Consider the following 27,287-nt stretch of genomic DNA (forward strand, 5'->3'; position numbering starts at 1 on the left):
ATGTCACAAGTAAGAGTTCACATGCCTCAACTAAAGACCCCACATGCTGAAACTGAGACCCAGTGCAACCAAATAACTAAGAAATAAATATTAAAGGCATTTTCTCAACTGATTCCCACAACAACCCTATGAAGTAGTAACTATTATTGTCCCCAATTCACAGATGAGAAGACTGTGGCACAGAGCAGTTAAGTTCACTCACCCAGCTTCATATGAGCCAGTGAGGGACAGAGTTTGGGACTGAACACTGGCCATCTGACATCTGAATCAGTGCTTCCTCTTTTAGTTAGAAAATTTGCTTTTAACTCCAAAAAAGAATATTTCCAGCCATAATGTTAAATTAATTAGTGGAAAAAATAATTATGTAAAGTCATAGGCAGAAAAACAACTACTTCACCTGAAAGCTGAGGGAAATGGTCAAAGAAAGGTAAGTTGTTTGCTTTAACTGATCTGTCTGGTGACTCAGAATGAGAGGAACTGGGTTTTAGTCAGCTCGTAGCAGCCGGGTCTGCTCTCTCCCAGTACTGTTCATCTAGAGCAGAGACCCCCGAATGTGCTGGTAACAACTGGACACAGTGCAGACAACTCACTCTGTCAGTGCCCATAAGAACAAAAAGAAGGTGTGACCCCAACAGATGACCATGACAGAGGAAGTCAGGTGGAAGAAACTGTTTCAATTTTAGTTAAAGTTCACAGAAGTAAAAGTGAGTCTGAGGCAAGGTGTCTGGGGTACTGGAACAAAAGAACCATTGTTTCCACTGGAGATACAAATGTAGATCTCAGTGATTCAAACGAAGGCCTTACAAGAAAGAATAGTCGCTGAGAAGTCAGAGTAGGGGTGTGAAGCTACACAGAGATATCTGGGAGAAGCAGTCATAATTAGTCATAATTAATCATGATCTGGAGGTTCTGGCTGAACCCAGAGAACCTTTCGAGCACAGAAGCCTTACAGAGGGCACAGATACACAGGGGCTGAGCATCAGTGAGGATTTGCATAACTCAGGGCACCATTATTAGAAACCCAGCTCATATCAAGTCTGATGCAGGCACCAGAAGCGGAAAAGGGATGAAATGATAAGCAGATATGGTCTCTGCCCTTTCTCAACCTTCTTCCCTATTTTTGCTTTGGGGTTAGTGTGCAGAAAACAGTTAATACAGCAGACTGGAGACTGTTATTCTTAGAAAGGCCTACTGGCCTTTCTGCAATTGGCCTGGGCTGGCATTTAGGAACTTGGAAAGGTCCCGTCATTCCCAGCACAGATAAGAATGGCTCACTGAGATCCAGTGCTTGAGACCACGCTTCCACTTGCAGGAGGCATGGGTCTGATCCCTGGTCAAGGAACTAACAGCCCACATGCCACAGAGTCAGAAAATAAAAGAAAATAAAACATGGCTCACTGAGTCTAAACTGTCTGTACAAACAACCTGGTTTACACTGAACACCTGTTTTCCTCCTGGAATTTGGAGTTTTGGCTCATGCTAGGCAGAGGGTGCCAATATAACCAACCAGTGCCCTAATGCATCTTTAATGAGCTTCCTGTCAGGTAATATTTCACACGTTGTCAACTCACCACTAGAGGTTTAGCACACTCTGTGTGACACCACAGAAAAGGGATTCTTGCAAGCTCGAGCCTGGTTTCCTCTGGGCTTCACCTCATGTGCCTTTTCCCTTTGCTGATTTTACTCTGTATCCTTTTGCTATAATAAATGAGAGTCATGGGTACAGTAACATGCTGCATTGAATGAGTCCCCTCAGCAATTAATCAAGCCTGAGGGCGGTCTTGGAGATCTCACCATCTCTCCAAAACAGTTAGTAAACTGGAATCCTAATCTAAATTCCAAGGATGACACTGAGCTGTGAATCACTGAATTGGTTAATAGTTCCCTAAGCCTTGGATTTCTCTGAAAATAAGATAGTAAAATCTGCCTCAGGAGACTGTTGGGAAGATTAAGTACATGGTAGACACTCAATGAACATTATACATTTTTCTCTTTAGGCTAACATGAGGATGGCACCCCTTCCGATGTGCAGGGCCCAGCCTGCACTCACCAGGCAGCCCGAATGAGGTTCACATCACCCGTTCCTCTCCCCACTGATATGCTGGAAGGAGTCAGCTCATGCCAGCTCATGAGAGCGTACTGTGCACACCATCTCCCTGCTCCACGTTCAGTGGCTCGTTGATGGCTGGAAATATGCCATAGTAGGAGTGTTTAAACCACAGAAACTGGCAAACACTAAAAATATGGGCTTCCCCCTGACCTCTAGTTGCGAAGCATTTACTAGGACACCACTGTTCCCTTCATTTAAAAATTGAGTAAAGATAAAGTTCCTGCCAGACAAGCTTTACTGTCTAACCAAAGAGAGCAAGCATATATGCATTTTAAAAAGCAACAGGCTACATGAAAAGATGCTCAGCATTTTCAGACAAAAGAGAAATACAAATCAAAACCACAATGAGATGCCACTTCAACTAGGAGGACTTCAAACAATAAAGGAGATTTTAACAAGTGTCTTAAGAAGGATGTGGAGAAACTGGAACCTTCATTCTCTCCCAGGTGGGAATCTAAAATGTCACAGCCCCTTTGGAAAACAGTCTAGCAGTCCCTCAAAATGTTAAATATAGTTACCCAATGACCCAGCGTGAGAAATGAAAATATACCTCCACACAAAAACATGGACATGGATATTCACAGCAGCTCCATTCAAAAAGCCACAAGGACCTACAATGGATTAGTCTCCAAAATTTACAGACAGCTTATGATGCTTAACGGCATCAAAACAAACAGCCCGCTCAAAAAAATGGGCAAAATACCCGATAAGCCATTTCTCCAAAGAGGACATACAGATGGCCAAAAGGCACATCAAAGATCTTCAACATCACTAGTTATCGGAGAAATACAAACGAAAACTACAATAAGGTATCAGCTTACATCGTCAAAATGGCTACCATCAGAGAAATTCACAAACAACAAACACTGGAGAGGGTGTGGACAGATGGGAACCCTCCTACACTATTGGTGGGGATGTGAACTGCTAAAGCCACTATGCAGAATTCCTTAAAAAACTAAAAACAGAGCTGCCATGGGACCCAGAAATCCCTCTTCTGGGCATATATCCAGAGGAAAACATGATATGAAAGGATACCTGCCCCCCCAGTGTTCACTGCAGCACTGCTTACAACAGCTAAGACATGTTGTTCAGTCACTCAGTCGTGTCTGACTCTTTACGACCCCACGGACTGCAGTCTTCCCTGTGCTTCATTAACTCCCAGAGCTTGCTCAAATTCATGTCCATTGAGTTGGTGATGCCATCCCACCATCTCATCTTTGTCATCCCCTTTTCCGCCTGCCTTCAACCTTTCCCAGCATCAGGGGCTTCTTCACATCAGGTGGCCAAAGTATTGGAGCTTCAGCTTCAGCATCAGTCCTTCCAATGAATATTGAGGACTGACTTCCTTTAGGACAGACTGGTTTGGTCTGCTTGATGTCCACGGGACTCTCAAGAGTCTTCTCCAGCACCACATTTCGAAGTGGTGCTTTGACACTCAGCCTTTCTTTATGGTCCAGCTCTCACATCCATACATGACCACTGGAAAAATCATAGCTTTGACTAGACAGACCTTTGTTGGCAAAGTAATGTCTCTGCTTTTTAATATGCTGTCTAGGTTGGTCATAGCTTTTCTTCCAAGGAACAAGCGTCTTTTAATTTTATGGCTGCAGTCATCATCTGCAGTGGTTTTGGAGCCCAAGAAAATAAAATCAAATAGGTCAAACAGGAGATGGCAAGAGTGAACACTGACATTTTAGGAATCAATGAACGAAAATGGACAGGAATGGGCGAATTTTATACAGATGAACATTATATCTACTACTGTGGGCAAGAAGCCAAGACTTGGAAGCAACCTAAACATCCATTGACAGAGGAACGGATAAAGAAGATATAGTACGTATATACAGTGGAATATTACTCAGCCACTAAAAAGAATGAAATAATGCTATTTGCAACATGGCTGGACCTAGAGAGTGGCATATTGAGTGAAGTCAAACAAAGAAGGAAAAATATTGTATGACATCCCTTATATGTGGAATCTAAAAAGAAATGATACAAATGAATTTACTTACAAAACAGAAAGAGACTCACAGACTTAGAAAATGAACTTATGGTTGCTGGTGGTGGGGCGTCGGGGGGAGGGATAGTTAGGGAGTTTGGGAAGGTCATGAACTCACTGCTATTTGCTATTCAAAATAGATAACCAACAAAGGACCTATTGTATGGCACATGGAACTCTACGCAAAGTTTTGTGCCATCCCAGATGAGAGGGGGCTTTGAGGGAGAATGAATACATGTATATGTATGGCTGAGTCCCTTCACTGTTCACCTGAAATTACCATAACATTGTTAATCGGCTATACCCCAATACAAAATAAAAAGGTTAAAATTTGAAAAAAAGAACAAAAGAGCCACAAAGTGGAAACAACTCAAATACCCATCAACAGAGAAGTGAATAAGCCAAACGTGGCATATCCTTATGATATAATATTATTTAGTTATAAAAAGGAATGAGATCTGGGTGTATAGACAAAAAAATAAAAACACTAACATGAAAAGGTACAGGCACCATAATGTTCACAACAGCATTGCTTATAACAGCCAAGACATGAAAACAACCTGTGTCCATCAACAGGTGAATGGACAAAGAAGATGTGATCTATATATACAACGGAAGACTATGCAGCCATAAAAAATTTTGCCATGTGTAACTAACATGGACAGATGAAGACGGCCCTATACTAAGTGAAATGAGTCAGATGGAAAAAAATAAATACTGTAAGGGATTACAGTATTAAGGGAATGGGGACTAACTATTTAATGAGGCCAAGGGTGGGTGGGTTGTTTGTTTTTGTTTTAAGGACCCACTGCTCTCCTTTGTTGCCTTTCCCTGTATCAGTCTTTAGGATTCTATAATGTTTAGTCTACTCTTTTACACTGGAAGTTCTTCCCTTTGAAAATTTTAATGACCCTTCTTGATCATTTCCAGCTAGTTTCCAGTTTTTTTACTTTGAGGAATGACCAAAACTACATGCAGTTTTTCAGAAGTTAATTATGTACTAAATAATTCTGCACCATCTGGATTTACCTGACCTAATACAGCTTTTCAGATGACTGATAATGACAATTAATTTAGAATCATAATAATATGTGTGCTCACTCAGTCAGGTCAGACTCTGTACAGCAGGTCAGACTCTGTACAGCCCCATGAACTGTAGCCCTCCAGGCTCATCTGTCCATGGGATTCTCCAGGCAAAAATACTGGAGTGAGTTGCCATTTCCTCCTCCAGGGGATCTTTCCGACCCAGGGATCAAACCCACATCTCCTGTGTCTCCTGAATTGGTAGGCAGAGTTTTCACCACTGAGCCACCTGGGAAGCCCGTATCATAATAATAATGATAGCTAATTTTTTAAAGATGCAAAATAGTTTCACTACCATTTTTTTAAGTAGATATTCACCAATGTATAAAATAGGTTAAGGCAGATGCTACTCCTCCTGCCCCACCTGCACCTTTTTATGCATAAAAGTACTGGAGTTCAGAGTGATTAAGTGACTGCTTGGATCCACAAACCAAATAAACACTAGACCTTGGGTTTACTGATTCCCATTTTTATATTTGATAGTCTTAAAAACTATCAAAAGTTAGAGGTAGATGTTTCTGGTGGTCCAGTCATTAACAATCTACCTGCCAAAGCAAGGGACACAGGTTCAATCCCTGGTCTGGGAAGATTCCACATGCCAAGTCTGTACACCACACCTACTGAAGCCCTCATGCCCTAGAGCCCCTGCTCTGCAACAAAAGAAGCCACTGCGGTGAGAAGCCTGAAAACCACATCTAACAAAAGCCCGAGTACAGCGAAGAAGACTTAGTGAAGCCAAAAAAAAAAAAAAAAACAGAGGTGAAGTGCAAGACATTATGTGTAGTTCAGGTCAGTTCAGTCGCTCAGTTGTGTCCAACTCTTTGCTACCCCATGAACTGCAGCACACCAGGCGCCCCTGTCTATCACCAACTCCCAGAGTTCACCCAAACTCATGTGCATTGAGTCGGTGATGCCGTCCAACTATCTCATCCTCTGTTGTCCCCTTCTCCTCCTGCCTTCAATCTTTCCCAGCATCAGAGTCTTTTCCAATGAGTCAGCTCTGTGCATCAGGTGGCCAAAGTATTGGAGTTTCAGCTTCAGCATCGGTCCTTCCTATGAACACCCAGGACTGATCTCCTTTAAGATGGACTGGTTGGATCTCCTTGCAGTCCAAGGGACTCTCAAGAGTCTTCTCCAACACCACAGGTCAAAAGCATCAATTCTTCGGTGCTCAGCTTTCTTTATAGTCCAACTCTCACATCCATACATGCACTGGAAAAACCATAGCCTTGACTAGACAGACCTTTGTTGGCAAAGTAATGTCTCTGCTTTTCAATATGCTGTCTAGGTTGGTCATAACTTTACTTTCAAAGCATATGGACACCTTATCTTTGACAAAGGAAGCAAGAATATACAATGGATTAAAGACAATCTCTTTAACAAGTGGTGCTTGGAAAACTGGTCAACCACTTGTAAAAGAATGAAACTAGAGCACTTTCTAACACCATAAACAAAAATAAACTCAAAATGGATTAAAGATCTAAATGTAAGACCAGAAACTATAAAACTCCTAGAGGAGAACATAGGCGAAACACTCTCTGACATACATCACAACTAAATAGACATTTCTCCAAGAAGACATACAGATGGCTAACAAACACATGAAAAGATGCTCAGCATCACTCATTATCAGAGAAATGCAAATCAAAACCACTATGAGGTACCATTTCCACCAGTCAGAATGGCTGCGATCCAAAGTCTACAAGCAATAAATGCTGGAGAGGGTGTGGAGAAAAGGGAACCCTCTTACACTGTTGGTGGGAATGCAAACTAGTACAGCCACTATGGAGAACAGTGTGGAGATTCCTTAAAAAACTGGAAATAGAACTGCCTTATGATCCAGCAATCCCACTGCTGGGCATACACACTGAGAAACCAGAAGGGAAAGAGACACGTGTACCCCAATGTTCATGCAGCACTGTTTATAATAGCCAGGACATGGAAGCAACCTAGATGTCCATCAGCAGATGAATGGATAAAGCTGTGGTACATATACACAATGGAGTATTACTCAGCCATTAAAAGAATACATTTGAATCAGTTCTAATGAGGTGGATGAAACTGGAGCCTATTATACAGAGTGAAGTAAGCCAGAAAGAAAAACATCAATACAGTATACTAACACATATATATGGAATTTAGAAAGATGGTAACAATAACCCTGTATCTGAGACAGCAAAGAGACACTGATGTATAGAACAGTCTTTTGGACTCTGTGGGAGAGGGAGAGGGTGGGAAGATTTGGGAGAATGGCATTGAAACATGTATAATATCATATATGAAAGCAGTCGCCAGTCCATCCTGAACCTCCTCCCTCCTCCTCCCTCCCCCTCCATCCCTCTGGGTCGCCCCAGTGCACCAGCCCCAAGCATCCAGTATCGCATCGAACCTGGACTGGCGACTGTTCCATATATGATATTATACATGTTTCAATGCCATTCTCCCAAATCTTCCCACCCTCTCCTCTCCCACAGAGTCCAAAAGACTGTTCTATACATCAGTGTCTCTTTTGCTGTCTCGTATACCGGGTTATTGTTACCATCTTTCTAAATTCCATATATATGTGTTCGTACACTGTATTGATGTTTTCCCTTCTGGCTTACTTCACTCTGTATAATAGGTTCCAGTTTCATCCACCTCATTAGAACTGATTCAAATGTATTCTTCTTAATGGCAGAGTAATACTCCATTGTGTATATGTACCACAGCTTTCTTATCCATTCATCTGCTGATGGACATCTAGGTTGCTTCCATGTCCTGGCTATTATAAACAGTGCTATGATGAACATTGGGGTACACGTGTGTCTCTTTCCTTCTGGTTTCCTCAGTGTGTATGCCCAGCAGTGGGATTGCTGGATCATAAGGCAGTTCTATTTCCAGTTTTTTAAGGAATCTCCACACTGTTCTCCATAGTGGCTGTACTAGTTTGCATTCCCACCAACAGTGTAAGAGGGTTCCCTTTTCTCCACACCCTCTCCAGCATTTATTGCTTGTAGACTTTAGGATCGCAGCCATTCTGACTGGCGTGAAATGGTACCTCATAGTGGTTTTGATTTGCACTTTGCTCATAATGAGTGATGCTGAGCATCTTTTCATGTGTTTGTTAGCCATCTGTATGTCTTCTTTGGAGAAATGTCTATTTGAGTAAGTGTCTTTTAATTTCATGGCTTCAATCACCATTTGCAGTGATTTTGGAGCCCCAAAAAATAAAGTCAGCCATTGTTTCCACTGTTTCCCCATCTATTTGCCATGAAGTGATGGGACCAAAAGCCACTTAGTTTTCTGCATGTCACTCTCCTCTTTCACTGTCATCAAGAGACTCTTTAGTTCTTCTTCACTTTCTGCCATAAGGGTGGTGTCATCTGCATATTTGAAGCTATTGATATTTCTCCTGGCAATCTTGATTCCAGCTTGTGCTTCATCCAGCCCAGTGTTTCTCATGATGTACTCTGCATATAAGTTAAATAAGAAGGGTGACAGTATACAGCCTTGACATATTCTTTTCCCGATTTGGAACCAGTGTGTTGTTCTGTGTACAGTTCTAAGTGTTACTTCTTGACCTGCATATGGATTTCTCAAGAGGCAGGTCAGGTGGTCTGGCATTCCCATCTCTTTCAGAATTTTCCACAGTTTACTGTGATTCACACAGTCAAAGGCTTTGGCATAGTCAATAAAGCAGAAATAATTAAATTTATAGACTAGAAACTATTAGCCAAGAATGTAACTAAATTTCCTTCTAAATAAAAACAAAAAACATTTCTAGTGGTGTGCCAGTATCCTCACAGTGGAAATGAAAGTTACAAGTTGACATACTAAGTCAGCTTCATTTAGGTTTCTTTTGTATACTGTTTGAGATTCTTAATTTAAAAAAAATTTTAATCACAATTTAGGGACGAATTTAGGAACCAGAATGTATGGGAAGCAGGCAGCTCACTTTCATTTTCAAAAAATGCCTTAATGGATTTACTTTTTTAAGGAAAATAAGAGAAACTATGTATTCTAAGTTTTATTGTCATTTCTTTTTTCCCCTGATCAATTTATGTTTTCATTTTTTAAATATTTAAATACCTTTGTACCTATTTTTCAAACCCTGCACCCCCTACTTCTGGCAACCACCAATCTGTTATCTCTATCTATAAACTTGGCTTTTTTTTTTTTTAGGTTCTACATACTTAAAAAATCACTCTGTAATCCCAGAGAAAGGCAATGCCAAGGAATGCTCAAACTACTGCAGAATTGCACTCATCTCACATGCTAGTAAAGTAATGCTCAATATTCTCCAAGCCAGGCTTTGGCAGTGTGTGAACCATGAACTTCTAGATGTTCAAGCTGGTTTTAGAAAAGGCAGAGGAATTAGAGATCAAATTGCCAAAAATCTATTGGATCATCAAAAAAGCAAGCAAATTCCAGAAAAACATCTACTTCTGCTTTATTGACTATGCCAAAGCCTTTGACTGTGTGGATCACAATAAACTGTGGAAAATTCTGAAAGAGATGGGAATGCCAGACCATCTGACCTGCCTCTTGAGAAATCCATATGCAGGTCAAGAAGTAACACTTAGAACTGGACACAGAACAACACACTGGTTCCAAATCGGGAAAAGAATATGTCAAGGCTGTATACTGTCACCCTTCTTATTTAACTTATATGCAGAGTACATCATGAGAGACACTGGGCTGGATGAAGCACAAGCTGGAATCAAGATTGCCAGGAGAAATATCAATAGCTTCAAATATGCAGATGACACCACTCTTATGGCAGAAAGTGAAGAAGAACTAAAGAGTCTCTTGATGACAGTGAAAGAGGAGAGTGACATGCAGAAAACTAAGTGGCTTTTGGTCCCATCACTTCATGGCAAATAGATGGGGAAACAGTGATAGATTTTATTTTGGGGGGGCTCCAAAATCAATGCAGATGGTGACTGCAGCCATGAAATTAAAAGATGCTTACTCCTTGGAAGGAAAGTTATGACCAACCTAGATAGCATATTCAAAAGCAGAGACATTACTTTATCAACAAAGGTCCATCTAGTCAAAGCTAAGGTTATTCCAGTAGTCATGTATGGATTTGAGAGTTGGACTGTGAAGAAAGCTGAGCACCAAAGAATGGATGCTTTTGAACTGTGGTAGTGGAGAAGATGCTTGAGAGTCCCTTGGACTGCAAGGAGATCCAACCAGTCCCTCTTAAAGGAGATCAGTCCTGGGTGTTCATTGGAAGGACTGATGTTGAAGCTGAAACTCCAATATTTTGGCCACCTGATGCACAGAGCTGACTCATTGGAAAAGACCCTGATGCTGGGAAAGATTGAAGGTGGTTGGAGAAGGGGATGACAGAGGATGAGACAATTGGATGGCATCACCGACTCAATGGACATGAGTTTGGGTAAACTCTGGGAGTTGGTGATGGACAGGTAGGCCTGGCGTGCTGCAGTCCATGGGGTTGCAAAGAGTCGGACGCAACTAAGCAACTGAACTGAACTGATCTGTGGTGTTGGAGAAGACTCTTGAGAGTCTCTTGGACTGCAAGGAGATCCAACCAGTCAATCCTAAAGGAAATCAGTCCTTAATATTCATTGGAAGGATCGATGCTGAAGCTGAAACTTCAATACTTTGGCCACCTGATGTGAAGAAATAACTCATTGGAAAAGACCCTGATGCTGGGAAAGATTGAACGCAGGAGGAGAAAGGGACAACAGAGGATGAGATAGTTGGATGGCATCACCAACTTGACAGACATGAGTCTGAGTAAACTCTGGGAGTTGGTGATGGACAGGGAGGCCTGGAGTGCTGCAGTCCATGGGGTCGCAAAGAGTCGGACATGACTGAGAGACTGAACTGAACTGATGTCTTCTTTAACTGATTTTTACTTAGCAATGCCCTTGAGGTCTATCTCAAGTATTCAAGTGTTAGTTGCTCAGTCGTGTCCAACTCTTTGCAACCCCACAGACTGTAGCCTGCCAGGCTCCTCTGTCTTTGGGATTTCTTAGGTAAGAATATTGGAGTAAGTAGCCATTCCCTTTCTCCAGAGGATCTTCCCAACCCAGGAATCAAACCCAGGTCTCCTGCATTGCAGGAAGATTCTTTACTGTCTGAGCCACCAGGGAAGCCCCGAGGTCTATCTACATTGTTGCAAATGGCACGCTTTCATTTCTTTTTTTATGATTGAGTAATATTCCCCTATGTGCATGTATGTCTCTGTATATCACAATTTATCCATTCATTCATTTATAGATATTTAGATTGCTCCTGTATTCTGGCTACTGTAAATAATACTACAATGAATACTGAGGAGTGTATATCATTTTGAACTAGTGTTTTCCATTTCTTTAGATATATATCCAAATGTGGAACTACTGGATCATATGGTAGCTCTATTTTTAATTTTTTGAGAAACCTCCATAATCGTCTTCTGTAGTGGCTGCACCAATTTACAGTCCCACCAACAGTGCACAAATGTTTCCTTTTCCCCACACCCTCACAAATGTTTGTTATTTCTTGTCTTCTTTAATAGCTATTCAGACAAGTGTGAAGTGATATCTCATTGTAGTTCTGATTTGCATTTCTCTGATGATTAGTGATGTTGAACTCCTTTCCATATATCTGTTGGCCATCTGTTATGTCTTCTTTGGAAAAAATGTCAATTCAGACCTTCAGCCCACATTTTTTTTTTTTTTTTGGCCACTGACTTGTATGAGTTATTTCTACATTTTAGATATTAACTTCTTATCAGATATGTGATTTGTAAATATTTTCTTCCATTTGGTATGTTGCCTTTTCATTTTGTTGATGCTTTCCTTTTCTATGCAGAATCTTTTTGGTTTGATGAAGACCTATTTGTTTATTTTTGCTTTGTTGCCTTTTCTTTTGGTGTCAGATTTAAAAAATCATCAAGACCTATGTCAATGAGTTTACCACCTAAGGATTTTTACATCTGAATTTATCAGGGATATTGATCTGCAATTTTCTTTTCTAGCAGCATCCTTCTCTGGTTTTGATACTGGGGTAATTCTGGGGTAGTTCAGTATAGCTGAAGTCCTGAAAGAAGTAAACTTCAAACCAAGAATACTTAATTGACAGAGTTATTCAGAATTAAAGGAGAGACCAAGAGTTTTCCAGACAAACAATGCTAAAGGAGTCACCATCACTAAACCAGATGTGTAAGGGCTTCTTTAAACTGAAACATTCATATGTTGCATGAATGAGCAACAAGAAAATACTCGGAAGGATAAATCTCATGGGAAATGTAAGTATAAAGGTAGTGGTGAATGGAAACCAAAGGAAAACTTGGGTTTTACCAAGTTTTGGGTAAAACTTGACAGCTTTACCCATGTCATACAAATAGACTTTGAAACAGACTATAATAAAAGGTGAAGAATATGTAATTATCATTACCTAATTATAAAGACGTCAACCCAACAAGACGATACACCATTCATAAGTAATTATGTACCCGACATCAGTTCAGTTCAGTTCAGTTGCTCAGTCATGTACAACTCTTTTCGACCCCATGAATCTCAGCATGCCAGGCCTCCCTGTCCATCACCAACTCCCGGAGTTCACTCAGACTCATGTCCATCGAGTCAGTGATGCCATCCAGCCAGCTCATCCTCTGTCGTCCCCTTCTCCTCCTGCCCCCAATCCCTCCCAGCATCAGAGTCTTTTCCAATGAGTCAACTCTTCGCATCAGGTGGCCAAAGTACTGGAGTTTAAGCCTTAGCATCACTCCTTCCAAAGAAAACCCAGGACTGATCTCCTTTACAATGGACTGGTTGCATCTCCTTGCAGTCCAAGGGACTCTCAGGAGTCTTCTACAACACCACAGTTCAAAAGCATCAATTCTTTGGCGCTCAGCTTTCTTCACAGTCCAACTCTCACATCCACACATGACCAGTGGAAAAACCATAGCCTTGACTAGACGGACCTTTGTTGGCAAAGTAATGTCTCTGCTTTTGAATATACTATCTAGGTTGGTCATAACTTTTCTCCCAAGGAGTAAGCGTCTTTTAATTTCATGGCTGCAGTCACCAACTGCAGTGATTTTGGAGCCCAAAAAAATAAAGTCTAACACTGTTTCCACTGTTTCCCCATCTATTTCCCATGAAGTGATGGGACCAGATGCCATGATCTTCGTTTTCTGAATGTTGAGCTTTAAGCCAACTTTTTCACTCTCCTCTTTCACTTTCATCAAGAGGCTTTTGAGTTCCTCTTCACTTTCTGCCATAAGGGTGGTGTCATCTGCATATCTGAGGTTACTGATATTTCTCCCGGCAATCTTGATTCCAGCTTGTGCTTCTTCCAGCCCAGCGTTTCTCATGATGTACTCTGCATAGAAGTTAAATAAGCAGGGTGACAATATACAGCCTTGACGTACTCCTTTTCCTATTGTTTTCCTGAACAACATTCTGTTGTTCCATGTCCAGTTCTAACTGTTGCTTCCTGACCTGCATATAGGTTTCACAAGAGGCAGATCAGGTGGTCTGGTATTCCCATCTCTTCCAGAATTTTCCACAGTTTATTGTGATCCACACAGTCAAAGGCTTTGGCATAGTCAATAAAGCAGAAATAGATGTTTTTCTGGAACTCTCTTGCTTTTTCCATGATCCAGTGGATGTTGGCAATTTGATCTCTGGTTCCTCTGCCTTTTCTGAAACCAGCTTGAACATCTGGAAGTTCACGGTTCACGTATTGCTGAAGCCTGGCTTGGAGAATTTTGAGCATTACTTTACTAGCATGTGAGATGAGTGCAATTGTGTGGTAGTTTGAGCATTCTTTGGCATTGCCTTTCTTTGGGATTGGAATGAAAACTGACCTTTTCCAGTCTTGTGGCCACTGCTGAGTTTTCCAAATTTGGTGGCATATTGAGTGCAGCACTTTCAGAGCATCATCTTTCAGGGTTTGAAATTGCTCCACTGGAATTCCATCACCTCCACTAGCTTTGTTCATAGTGATGCTTTCTAAGGCCCACTTGACTCCACATTCCAGGATGTCTGGCTCTAAGTGAGTGATCACACCGTCATGATTATCTTGGTCTTAAAGATCTTTTTTGTTCAGTTCTTCTGTGTATTCTTGCCACCTCTTCTTAATATCTTCTGCTTCTGTTAGGTCCATACCATTTCTGTCCTTTATCAAGCCGATTTTTGCATAGGAGGACTTAAATATATAAATATTAACCAACCCAAAGGGAAAAACCACAATGCAATAACAGCAGGGGACTTTAACACCCCATTTACATCAATGGATAGATCATTCAGACAGAAGATCAATAAGAAGCCATCTGCCTTAAATGATACTTTATATAAGATGTACTTAACAGATATACACAGAACATTTCATCCAAAAAGCAACATAATACATGTTCTTCTTCAGTGCACATGCAACATTCTCAGTTTCTGTTTGGAGAGACGAAAAAAGTTCTAGAATTAAATAGTGGTGGTTGTTGCACAACATTATTAATATACTTAATGCCACTGAATTGTACACTTTAAAATAGTTACAATGGTAACTTTTATGTTATGTGTTTTTACCACAATAAGAAAAAAGATGCCATGAAGAGAAGACAAGTCACAAAGCACAAACAAGTATTTGCAAAGCACATACAGATAGTGGGTTTGATTCAGAATATGTATTTTATGTATTCTAAAAGTACATTTTAAAAGGCAGAAAACTTAATAGAAAAAAAAAAAGGAGGAAAAAAATCGAAAGGGGCACTTCAACAGAGAGTAAACACCGACAGTAAATGAAAATAGGTAGACTTGCTCACCCTTTTTAGTAACCAAGGAAATATACGTTGGAAAAAAAAAAAATGTTATCACCACTCCACACTCACCAGAATCTGGCTACCCACAGAGGCAGAGGTGAAGCTGAACAGGGAAGGAAAGTCCAAGTCTGAGCAGGTAGGGGAGGTGGGGACACTGCCGATACATGTTTAATAACTATTTTAAGACTTGAGAATCATATTTAGCCACGAAAAGGACTCTATGACCACACAATCCAACTTCTTCATTTTAGGGTTGAAACTGAGGTACTGCATGGATAACTCACCTCCTCAAGATCACACTGGCTGCTACTGCTGCTGCTAAGTCACTTCAGTCGTGTCTGACTCTGTGTGACCCCATAGACGGCAGCCCACCAGGCTCCCCCGTCCCTGGGATTCTCCAGGCAAGAACACTGGAGTGGGCTGCCATTTCCTTCTCCAATACATGAAAGTGAAAAGTGAGAGTGAAGTTGCTCAGTCATGTCTGACTCTTCTCGACCCCATGGAATGCAGCCTCACATCAGCTAGCAGAGCCAAAACAACCTCACACCTTCTAACCACCAACCCATGTTGCACTGAGCCCCAGTATTCTGATGTGCATGAATGTCAGGGCCAAACTATGTCACTCCCCACTCGTAACCCTCCAATATCTTGGTGCTCGGGGCTGGTGCACTGGGATGACCCAGAGGGATGGGATGGGGAGGGAGGTGGGAGCGGAATTCAGGATGGGGAACACATGTACACCCATGGAGGACTCAAATCAATATATGGCAAAACCAATACAGTATTGTAAAGTAAAATAAATAAATTAATTAATTTTTTAAAAAAGAAGAAGAACAAAATTCAGTCTTTTCCATGGTTGACAACAATCCATGTACAAACTTGCCCAGGTCACCAGCCACCTCCCCCACCCCCACCAACCCCCCCACCCTGCCAACTCCACTTCAGTCCCTCAGCCTCTCTGCTGTTTCTGGAGCAAAGAAGTACCCCATGTCTCCCTTGGGGCCTTACTTCCTGGATTCACCTGCTGGAACACCCTCCCCTAGGCTTCCATGTAGCTTTCAAGTATTCCTGCTTAGGATTTTAAATACTTTTATTTTTCTTAATATATTTTTAAAAATTATTTTCTTCTCATAATTGGATTAAATTTAGTAGAAAATAACCCTTTTATAGCAAGGTTGGTAATATAAAATTGTGCCCCAATGTAAGTACTTAGAAATAATATAGTATACTGGTTGGTTACAAAACAGATATATAAAAATCAAGAGCTTGATTACATATCAACAGTATCTAACTATAACACATCCTAAAAATTCACCTGTTCATAAGAGTAACTACAACCATAAAATACTCAGGAATATATTTAGTATGAGACTTTTTAAAAACAATGCTAAAACTTTAATTAAAGAAAAATAAATTGACAAATTTAAATAGATAAACTAGCTTGATCTTGAAAGAAAAATTTAAGAGCATAAACTATAAATGTGCTTCCTTTACAGTGGAGATGTCTGGGGGTATTTCACTCGCAGATTTGTAGTTATTATCAGATACTAGAACAAATAGTGTCTCACAAGTTCTGCAAAAGCAGATCCAAGTCTTGAGAGGCTTGAGGCTTACACACCTTGGGGAGAAGATTCTTATTTTCAGTGCAAAATTATAAATGCGAAAGTGCTAGGGCCCTTCTAGGGGCTTTACAAATCCAATTCTATGGAATTGAAAGGTTCTAATGCTTACTTTTCTTTACCTTCCCAGTCGATCTACCTCTAGTGTTATGAAATATAAAACTGAACAACACAACATTCATCAAACCAGCATTCATTCTATCATGTGCCAGTGGACAAAAGAGACACAGGGTAAACGCAATGAGAGCACCACCAACAGATGCTCAGAGGTGCCAAAAATGAGAACTAGCCCTATCCCAAGGTATGCATGGTTTCCCAGGTAGCAGAGTGGTAAAGAATCTGCCTGCCAATGCAGGAGATACAAGAGATGCAGGTTCAACCCCTGGGTCAGGAAGGTCCCCTGGAGGAGGAAATGACAACCCACTCCAGTATTCTCGCCTGGAGAATTCCATAGACAGAGTAGCCTGGCAGCTACAGTCCTGCCAGGGGGGTCACAAAAAGTCAGACATGACTGAGCACACACACACACACACACACACACGCACGCACACACACACGGTATGCATCTCCCCTAGTGATCAGACTCTACAAATGCAACTAGACTACAAGGAGCAAAGATCAATGAAATCACCTGTGATTAGTGACTTATTAGGAAAATGAAATGGTTACACTTATTGCAAAAAAAAAAGTCTGTATCTGGGAAAAGCCAGATGCAAGACAAAAACTCTGAAATACATTATACTAAAAAGACAGAAGTGGGTAGACAATGCAATTTACTTATAACAACAACAATCACTGACACTTGGAATGGCACCTACTATATGCCAACTGTCCTAACTACTTCATATGCAGGGGAATCCATTTACTCCTGACAAAAACCTTTAAGGAAGTACTATTATTTGCCCCAGTTTAATGATGAGGAAAATGAGACACAGAGAGATTAAGTAATTTGACTGAGGTCACACAGTTAATAAGTAACAAATTGAGAATTTGAACCCACACGATCTGGCTCCAGAGTCCATGATCTACTCTCTAACTCACAGAAAAGCAATTAATTCAAAGATGGACCTCAGACCACAACAGAAGTTCCCTACAGTGAAGAAGGAATAGAAAACCGCCGATAAGCGTGTTCTAGAACCTCTAGAAATATACTCTCTCATCCAGTAGATATTGGTCTTGTTTCCTACATATATTTTAGTCATAATACCTATCTTAGAAAGTGATTAAGTGTGATATCTGAAAGTAAAAGAATCACTTTGTTTAAAAACAAATTTTAAATTCCATATTTGACCTTTAGCTTCAAGCTGCTAAATTTTCCAAGAAAATTCAAGTCTCTACCCTTTTTTTGATGTTGTACAATAATCAGTGCTTCCTTGATGGCTCAGACGGTAAAGAATCTGCTTGCAATTCAGGATTGAACCTGGGTTCAATCCCTGGGTTGGGAAGATGCCCTGAAGAAGGGAATGGCTACCCGCTCAAGTATTCTTGCCTGGAAAATTCCATGGACAGAGGGGCCTGGCAGGCTACAGTCCATGGAGTCACAAAGAGCTGGAGACGAGTGAGCAACTAACACTTAGCCAGGACTGAGTTAGCCTAAAAATCAGCTTACTTAACTATTTAGAAAAAATATTTAACTACTTATCTACTACTTTAAAAAGCACTTAACGTCTTACTGCAATAGATTTTATGGGTTCTCTTCAGCTGTGATAATGTTCTCTACTTGTTGGGATAGAATATGAATATGAATAAATTCATCTTTAGTTGAGTTACCTGTGAGTTTTCTTTGTGAAGAAACATTTGACCATTCATACTTTTGAAATGAGGGCTTCCTGGGTAGCTCAGCTGGTAAAGAATCCGCCTACAATGCAGGAGACCCAGTTCAATTCCTGGGTCAGGAAGTTCCCCTGGAGAAGGGATAGGCTACCCACTCCAGTATTCTTAGGCTTGCCTGGTGGCTCAGATGGTAAAGAATCTGCCTGCAATGTGGGAGACCTGGGTTCGATCCCTGGGTTGGGAAGATCCCCTGGAGAAGGTTATGGCAACCCACTCCAGTATTCTTGACTGGAGAATCCCTATAGACAGAGGAGCCTGGTGGGCTACAGTCCATGGGGTCACAAACAGTCAGACACGACTGAGCAACTAAGCACAGCACAAGCACTTTGAAATGAACTATTTAAAGTTAAATAAAATGAATTATTTAACCAAACCCATTTTAAAGTTCTGAAGAGTTACAACTTCAGTTTAGCCCTTTCCATTTCTTTCATCTAAGCATTCACAGGAATGTGCTCTTTCTGTGGGTCCCTTTTCTGTACAACTATAATTCACTGAAATGCATAGGGTTCCCAGCATCTCACAGGGGTACAATGAGGAAAAAAGCAAACACAATTCAACATCTGCTAAAAGAACACCCTTTCAAGATCTTATATATAAAGCTACAGAAGGAAAGGAGGAAGGAAATGTATGTTTAGAGGCGGTCAGTGAAAACACTATTTAAGGAAGTCCCCCTTCATGGGAAGGAACATAATGTGGTTTAACAGCATGCTAGCCAGAAAGATAAGGCATCTTGGTTCACCTAGTCAAATGGGATCTCACTTCAGAGAAGGTACAGGACTTAGTTGTTCCTCCTTCAGTGTCTTCACTTGTGAAGTAAACGGTGGAGAAATGGTTATCTACACATATACTTTATGGAGATGCTATGGAGAACAGAATATTGCAAGTGTGTATGTAAAACCCCTCTACGTTTGTGAAATCTAGGCTACGTAAAGTCTAAGAACAGAGGGAAACCCAAGGGCGAGGGAAGTTCAGAGTTTCAGGTAATCCAGAAAAGTATGGGCGAGTGCAAATAACTGTGGCATACAAGGACAAGAACTCCAGGTGGCAAGAAGTCCCCTTTGAAACAGACTGGATGCAGGATAGGAAAGTCTACCATTATGAACCCAGAAAGGCAGAACTATAACTTAATCAGATTGTAAGCTTAACAAAACCAGGATCATCCATTTTTTGGTTTCCCCATCCCTATCTTATTGTGTGTGTGTGTGTGTGTGTGTGTGTGTGGTCAGTCATTTCTGACTCTTTGCAACTCATGGACTATAGCCTGCCAGGTTCCTCTGCCCATGGAATTCTCCAGGCAAGAATACTGAAATGGGCTGGCATTTCCTTCTCCAGAGTATCTTCCCGACTCAGGGATCAAACCCGGGTCTCCTGCACTACAGGCAGATTCTTCACCATCTGAGCTACTGGGAAGTCCGTGCTTCCTCTACTCATTTAATTTGGCCTCTTTTCTAATTGTCCTTCAGGACAAGTGATATCATATCTATCCTCATCAACAAACACTTAATAGAAACTACTAATTACAGAACTAGCTTCTAAGATTTCTAAGGATCCCCAGACCAGCAGCTCATGATGCAGAGAACAAAACTCATCTTACAAAAACCATGATGTCAAATACAGTTCTTTAAAAAAAAAAAAAACTGCAACAAGTGACATACACTTCTGGTTAAAACAAGTTTCTTTTAAGACAGGCAGGTGGGAAAGGGGGGTACAGAGAAACACTGTTTCCACTATACTGCCATTTCCCAGACATTCTGGGAATTGGTCTTTTCATAATTGCCTTCAGTGCCTACAGCACAGTTTTCTGAATATATTCAGTGCTAAAATAACTATACAAAACTTTGATGTAAATTTTATTTTTTGATAACACTAAAAATTGCTGAAAGCTATGAATAAATTAGGTAATACCATTTCTGAACAGAAATGCTAATTTTTTCTTACAGGTTTTGTCTTTCTCATCATGATACAAATAATTAATGAATAAATCACAACTATTATAGCCAGATCCAGAAGTGTTTTTGAGACCTAGAATTCTTTTATTATTTCTACTTTTAGGTAGCATGAGGACCAAACCTTTGATTAAACTCCCACTTCATTTACTAGAAATTACTCATACTGTAATGTTCTCCATAAAATGCTTTATATGACTAGTAATTGTTTAACACAGAAAAATAAAAAGTTAAAATTGAGGAGGGGGCGAGAGAAAGGGAAACAGGAACAAGTGATTTCTAATCATCCCAGGGTACCAGGCTAAAATAATTTATTTCATGGAAAGGTGATCTTCAGCTCCTAATGATGACCATGAGAATGTGAGCAAGGGAATAACTTATAATGATTTTAAATCTGATTTCATGCATGTGGACTCTCATATACAGTCACTGAGTATTCATGATATAGTTGGCATTTTACAACAAAGAACAGTATTTCCTGTATACCGTTCTCTTCCTTGCACCATGAACATTTACAATTTGTATGTCTTGACCTACTAAACACAATGCATGATCAGGGATTAGATGCTGGACTTGGGAGGGGAGGTTTTGAAACAGCTATGAAAACATCAGTGGAATGATGAATGAAATTTGACCATGGCTGCTGCTGCTGCTGCTGCGTTGAGTCAGTCGTGTCCGACTCTGTGCAACACGGCAGCCCACCAGGCTCCTCTGTCCCTGGGATTCTCCAGGCAAGAGTACTGGAGTGGGTTGCCATTGCCTTCTACTATTTGACCATGGACTCTGGACCAAATAATAGTATTGTATCAGTGTTACATGTCTTGACTTTGACCATTGTACTGTTGTTCTAAAAGAGAATATCCTCATTTTTAGGCAATATACAACAACCCATTTAGTGGCAAAAAGGGATTATCTACATGGGCCTTTGCTGTGATCCAGTTAAGACTCTACACTTCCACTGCAGAGGGCACAGGTTCTATTCCTGATGCGGCCACAAAAAAAAAAGAAGAAGGGGACTGTCTACAACGTATTCTCCAGTGGTTCAGAAAACATGCATAGGAAGAGAAAGAGACCAAGTAACAGACCAACAGAATGACAGAGCAAATGGGGCAACCAGAGGCAATTTGTGAATCTAAGTAAAGTTTATCTGAGAATTCCTTGTACTAGTCCTGCAACTCTTCTATCAGTTTGAAACTATAGCAAAATAAAAGGTTATAAAAATACTTTAGGAGAGTGGATAGAACAAATGGTGTTATCCCCCTCTTCAGTCTTAAATACGTTTCTGCTTCCTAGAGGAAAAAAAAGAAAGTGAATACTGTTCGATGGAAATAGATAAATTGGCAAATAAAGAGGGTAAATCAGACCCCTAGGACTTCAGATCTACATCTTGGCTGTTTTAAGTGATGAAGAAGGTCAGATCCAGGAGAGTAGAATAAGAACACAAATACGAATCAAGAGTGGGAGAAGAAGAGACAGAGAGGAAATTAAGACACAAGACAGGAAACTGATACAACCTTATTTCAGAAACATGGAAACTCAACTACCAGTGAGAAAATGAGTTTTCATGGGATCACAGAGTTGAGACTTTTCAGAGCCAGAAAAATCCCCTAGTACACTAGCCACTTTACTGTTTATGGAGTATTTAGAGCTGTCTCACTTTTTATAAGCTGGAGAATTGTCTGGAAACCTCTAAAGCCTGATGCCAATGCTCCCAATTGTCCTGAAGTAAAAGAAACTATATCTTCTACTCCATACTCACCCCCCAGAATCCTAGAAAGTGCTAGAAGATACAAATCTTCAGGTAGCAATAAGAAGGATCCTATAAACTTATACTTTCCCCTAGGAGTCCACCTAGTCAAGGCATACAACTAAGGGAGAAATAACCAATAATCTCAGAAGCTTACAAGCTCTTATGCCTGCATCACTAGAGTCTCCAGGTTCCCAGGGTCAGTCAAGCAAACAACAATATGACCCAGAAGACACAGAAATACGGGAGATGGCCCAGGATATTCAAGAGACTCATGCCATCATCTTGTAACTTCCTCCAGCATCAAGACAGTTAAACTGGCTAAAAGGTTAAATTTTCAATCATCTCATCACATAGAATGTTTGATTTAAGTACAAAGTAATAAAATGAGAAGGGAGGCATTACAGAAAGAGCACTGAACTTACAGTTAGAATACCAAGGCTCTAATCCTGACTCTTATTCTTACTAGCATCATGATAACCTTTTTGGTTGTCCATGATATTTTTTGGGCTCCAAAGTCACTGCAGATGGTGATTGCAGCCATGAAATTAAAAGACGCTTACTCCTTGGGAGAAAAGTTATGACCAACCTAGACAGCATATTCAAAAGCAGAGACATTACTTTGCCAACAAAGGTCCATCTAGTCAAGGCTATGGTTTTTCCAGTGGTCATGTATGGATGTGAGAGTTGGACTGTGAAGAAAGCTGAGTGCCGAAGAACTGATGCTTTTGAACTGTGGTGTTGGAAAAGACTCTTGAGAGTCCTCTTGGACTGCAAGGAGATCCAACCAGTCCATTCTGAAGGAGATCAGCCCTGGGATTTCTTTGGAAGGAATGATGCTAAAGCTGAAACTCCAGTACTTTGGCCACCTCATGCGAAGAGTTGACTCATTGGAAAAGACTCTGATGCTGGGAGGGATTGGGGGCAGGAGGAGAAGGGGACGACAGAGGATGAAATGGCTGGATGGCATCACTGACTCGATGGACATGAGTCTGAGTGAGCTCCGGGAGTTGGTGATGGACAGGGAGGCCTGGCGTGCTGCGATTCATGGGGTCGCGAAGAGTCGGACACGACTGAGCAACTGAACTGAACTGAACTGCTGTCTGCATAGGATAAACCTGCATAGGAAGCCCTGCCTTCTTTGAAGGGTTGAGGTCTCCCCAAATCTCCTTTGAACCAACCAGCCATCCTACTGGGTACTGAGGACTCAACTCTCCACTCAACTCCCGAAAATTCGAAAATAGGAAAGCTTTGAACCCTGCCCTCAAAGAGCTTGAAGTCCAATGGGGGAACAGACACATAAACAAAGTCAAGCAACCAAGATGTCTCAATAAAAATATGGGACAGGGCACAGAGGGCTGATGGGGGCTGGTGAGTCCACCACTGGTGTGAGGATTACAGAAAAGGCTTCAGAGAAGGTAAGGACTGAACTCAGTCAGAAAAGATGAGCAAGTGTTGACTAGGCCTCTCACCATATTTTTGATGGATAAAATGTAGATAGATAGACTGATCCTGGCAGGCATGTGGAAGAATATATCACTCCAAGCTGATTGAACAATACTAATAAAGGTACAGTGTGAAAGAGTACAGGTAGAAGACACAGCTGGAGATGGAGGAAAGACAGAGGGAAGACAAGGAAAAATGGCATCAAGTACCTTGTATTCCAATCTAAGGAGTTTTAACTTGATCCTAGAGTAGATGCAAAGCTATAGGTTTTAAGTATCCTTCTGAAGTCTGTATAGTTGAAAGATGAAGATTCAAAAGTAGAATCAACTAGGGCAGTGATCCACCAAAAGAATGAAAGTGGGAGCTGGAATAAGACTCTGATGAAAGAAAGGAGAATTCATGAGACTTGGTAACAGACTGGATGTGTGTTGGGTTGAGCAGTCATGGCAAAGGAGTTAAGGGTGTAAAGAGACAATATATATGAAAGTAATTTCTAAACTACAAAAACAATTGAAAAACATTGTTTTATAAAGTCTAGGTAAATAGTGACAGAATCAGACAGAAACCTTAGTTTTGTCTGATGTTAATTTTCTTCTACCACAAACAAACGGTTTTAAAAAATCATAACTGAAAGTAAGAAAAATTTCCTCAAAACTTTTAAAATAAAAGTTTATCTGTACTATAAAGAGATTTAATAGATTTTTTTCCTTAATTTTCCCTGGAGTATCAAGGTTGTTTCAAAGATAGGCTTTGAATAAATAGTCCTGTAATTCATCGGTATTTGATTGACCTAGTGTAAGTTTTTATACATACAAGTCTCATGTTGCTCATTTTTTGAAATGGGAGTCCTAATAAGATGTAATACACTATTCTTTTGAGGAATAAAGAAAATAATGCATGTACTTAGCACAGTAGAACAGTACCTGGCCATATCTGGTACTCAATAATTTGTGCCATAACTACTACAAATGTGTCGGGAAAGAGCTAACCTAACAGGCCTGTGAGGCTGAAAAAGGTCTGCTTACAAGGCTGGTCCTTGGCTGGCATCTGGGAACTTGGACTTTGGGAGGGGGAGAGCTCTAACATTCCCAGTGCTGATAAGAATAGCTCACTGGGTCTAAATTGTACAATCTGGTTTACACTGAACACCTGCTTTCTTTCTGGAGTCTGGAGTTTTGGTACATGCTTTGACAGAGGGTGTCTATGTGACCAGCCCAGTGAAAACCTTCAGCACTGAGTCTCCACTGAGATTCCCAGTGAGAAAACATTTCACAACTGTCACAACGGGAGCTGAAGGAATTATACACCCGCTTTGTGACTCTACCGAGAGAGAACTCCTGCAAGCTTGTGCTTGGTTTCTCCAGACCTGCCCCATGCACCTTTTGCCTTGCTCATTTTGCTTTGTCTCCCTTTCACTGAAATAAATCATAGCAGTGACCTCAACTCTATACTGAGTCCCATGCAATCTACTGAATCCCTGAACCTAGGGATGGCCTTAGAGATCCCCAGCACAACTAGTCTCCCTGTTCCTCAACCTCATAAACTACTGGCCAGTTTTCAAACCAGAGGAGTATTACAGACAACAAACCAACCAGATTGATAATTTCAAAGTCGAATTATAAAACTTCCTGATTTCTCAAGTAACAATAGTTGCAGATTTATATACAACTTGAAATTTCTGTATTCAAACATCTCATCATATAGAAATCTCACCATTCTTTGTTTTCTATTATTTAATAGGTCATTTTTCTGATTAAACTCCAGTCCTATTCTTCCCTAGATTCCATCTCAAAACCAAGTGGAGGCTCCAGCAGAATATGAGGTGGTCTGATCTATGTGATTAGTTCCCTAATCAGAAAGCAAGATCACAGTGTCCTCTGTGCTGTGTTATTACAAGAAGAGCAAACAATATAAATTGTCAGTAAGATCATTTATCAGTTCACTAGAAGATGCAGAAATATGAGCTAGTTGAGAACGAATAAGAAGGACAAACCAAAAAATGAACCACAGCAGAAACTAAAACACAAGTTTTCCAACATCACATTTGGAAGAAACAGCTTGACTGAATTTCCCAATGAATTTCCCAGAATTCCTGGGCATACTTCGAAAAGTACAATAAACTGTACTTAGGGTACAAGAAAATTTTCAGTAAAGTCCTGCTGCCATCATATCAAAGGAGCTGGGAAGTAGAAAACCTGGAGAAGACTGATGTCTGACTCACACTGTGATTAACTGAGACTTTTAATAAAGGATAAGAGTCACTTAATAGCTATAAAGAAACCACGTAGCTACTAGATCAATCAGTAGCCTACCCACTGTTTCTCTTCTAAAACAGAATATGAACAACTAAAATAAATATATCTGGGGCTATCCACTTAAAAGAGTTTTATATTTGTAACAAAATAATATTTTTAAAATACCTGTTGATTTCCATGGGTTACCCACATTACAGCCCTTCTTAGATCACAGCTTCTAAGGTAAGGGAGATGGTAACAAGAACACTGATCCACGGAAAACAGAAAACTGGGCACATTAACCCAAACAGGGAAGAAACACTACAATGACATGCTACTGGGCTTACCTAGAAGCCAGGTTCAGAGCTGTCATGAAGGAATTAAGCCCAGTATATCAGAACCTTTACTTTATGAAGAATTCAGATTCTTATCTTAAAATTCCAAACTTTTTAATATAGGTAAACATTTGTTTTTAATTGTGGGAGGAAAGCAAATCTGTAATCATATTTTCAACTGAAGGTCATAAGTGTCCCAATGAACATCAGTTCCTGAGAAAAGAATCCAGGAGGGATAAAAATGCCCAGCTCCTGGGATAAGTAAGGGCTCAGGCAGAACTAGCTAATGCGACTAGGCTCCCTGGGCCAGTCATCAGTAGCCAGAAAGGAGATGAATTCTTTTTTTTTCCCATTAAAGTATAGTTGATTTATAATATCATGTAAGTTTCATGTATACAGCATAGTGGTTCAGGTTTTTTGCAGATTATATTCCATTATAAATTATAAAATATCGAGTATAATCCCCTGTGTGTCGGTGTGTGCGCTCAGTTGTGTCCGATTCTTTGTGACCCCGTGGACTAGCCCATCAGGCTCCTCTGTCCATGGGATTTTCCAGGCAAGGTAATTCCCTGTGCTATACAGTAAATCGATGATAAGTGTCAGAGGCTGGGCTTTTTTTTACATGTTGTGACAACTTCCTCATTCTGTCCTTTCTGGTTCTCATGGTGGCTGAAGCTGCTTCCAGGAAAGACAGCAGGTCAGGTTGTCAAACAAGAGGGTTTCCACTCTTCTCTTTATTCTCCCTAAGCTAAAGCAATGAGGGCCTTTTTAACTTTGTATCATCTTTGTATTATCATTTATCATCTTCAAAGTGACTTAACAATTACAAAGAATTTCAACTGTAACAGTCCATATCTCTAAACACGTAAAGTAGGTTTCCAAGGCTTTCTTGGTTAGTAAAGGACCACACTTTCCCATGTTTACTTTTTTTTTTTTAACACTGTGAAACATTTATTTTTGTTTGCAGAATTAAGCATGATTTTAAAACCAGTACAGAAAAATATTAAGTTATGCTGGGCAAGAGGTGAGCAAGTTGTTTCAGTATTTGTTTTCTATAATTCAGTTAAGGAGCACAAAAGACAGCATCATTAACCCATGTTTACTGTAATATTTCTATTCTTTTCTTATTATACTATTCAAACTATAACAGATCATTATCATACAGCAAAAATGTATTA

General features: G+C 40.4%; 1 protein-coding gene across 4 annotated transcripts in view; it reads right to left on the bottom strand.

Annotated features, from left to right (window-relative positions):
• Nucleotides 1–27,287, bottom strand: part of TEC (tec protein tyrosine kinase) — a 169,275-nt gene that overhangs the window by 85,138 nt on the left and 56,850 nt on the right. The gene's annotated exons all lie outside the window — the stretch shown is intronic.

This window comes from Bos mutus, chromosome 6 (genome assembly GCF_027580195.1).
Source record: "Bos mutus isolate GX-2022 chromosome 6, NWIPB_WYAK_1.1, whole genome shotgun sequence".
Classification (NCBI taxonomy): Eukaryota; Metazoa; Chordata; class Mammalia; order Artiodactyla; family Bovidae; genus Bos; species Bos mutus.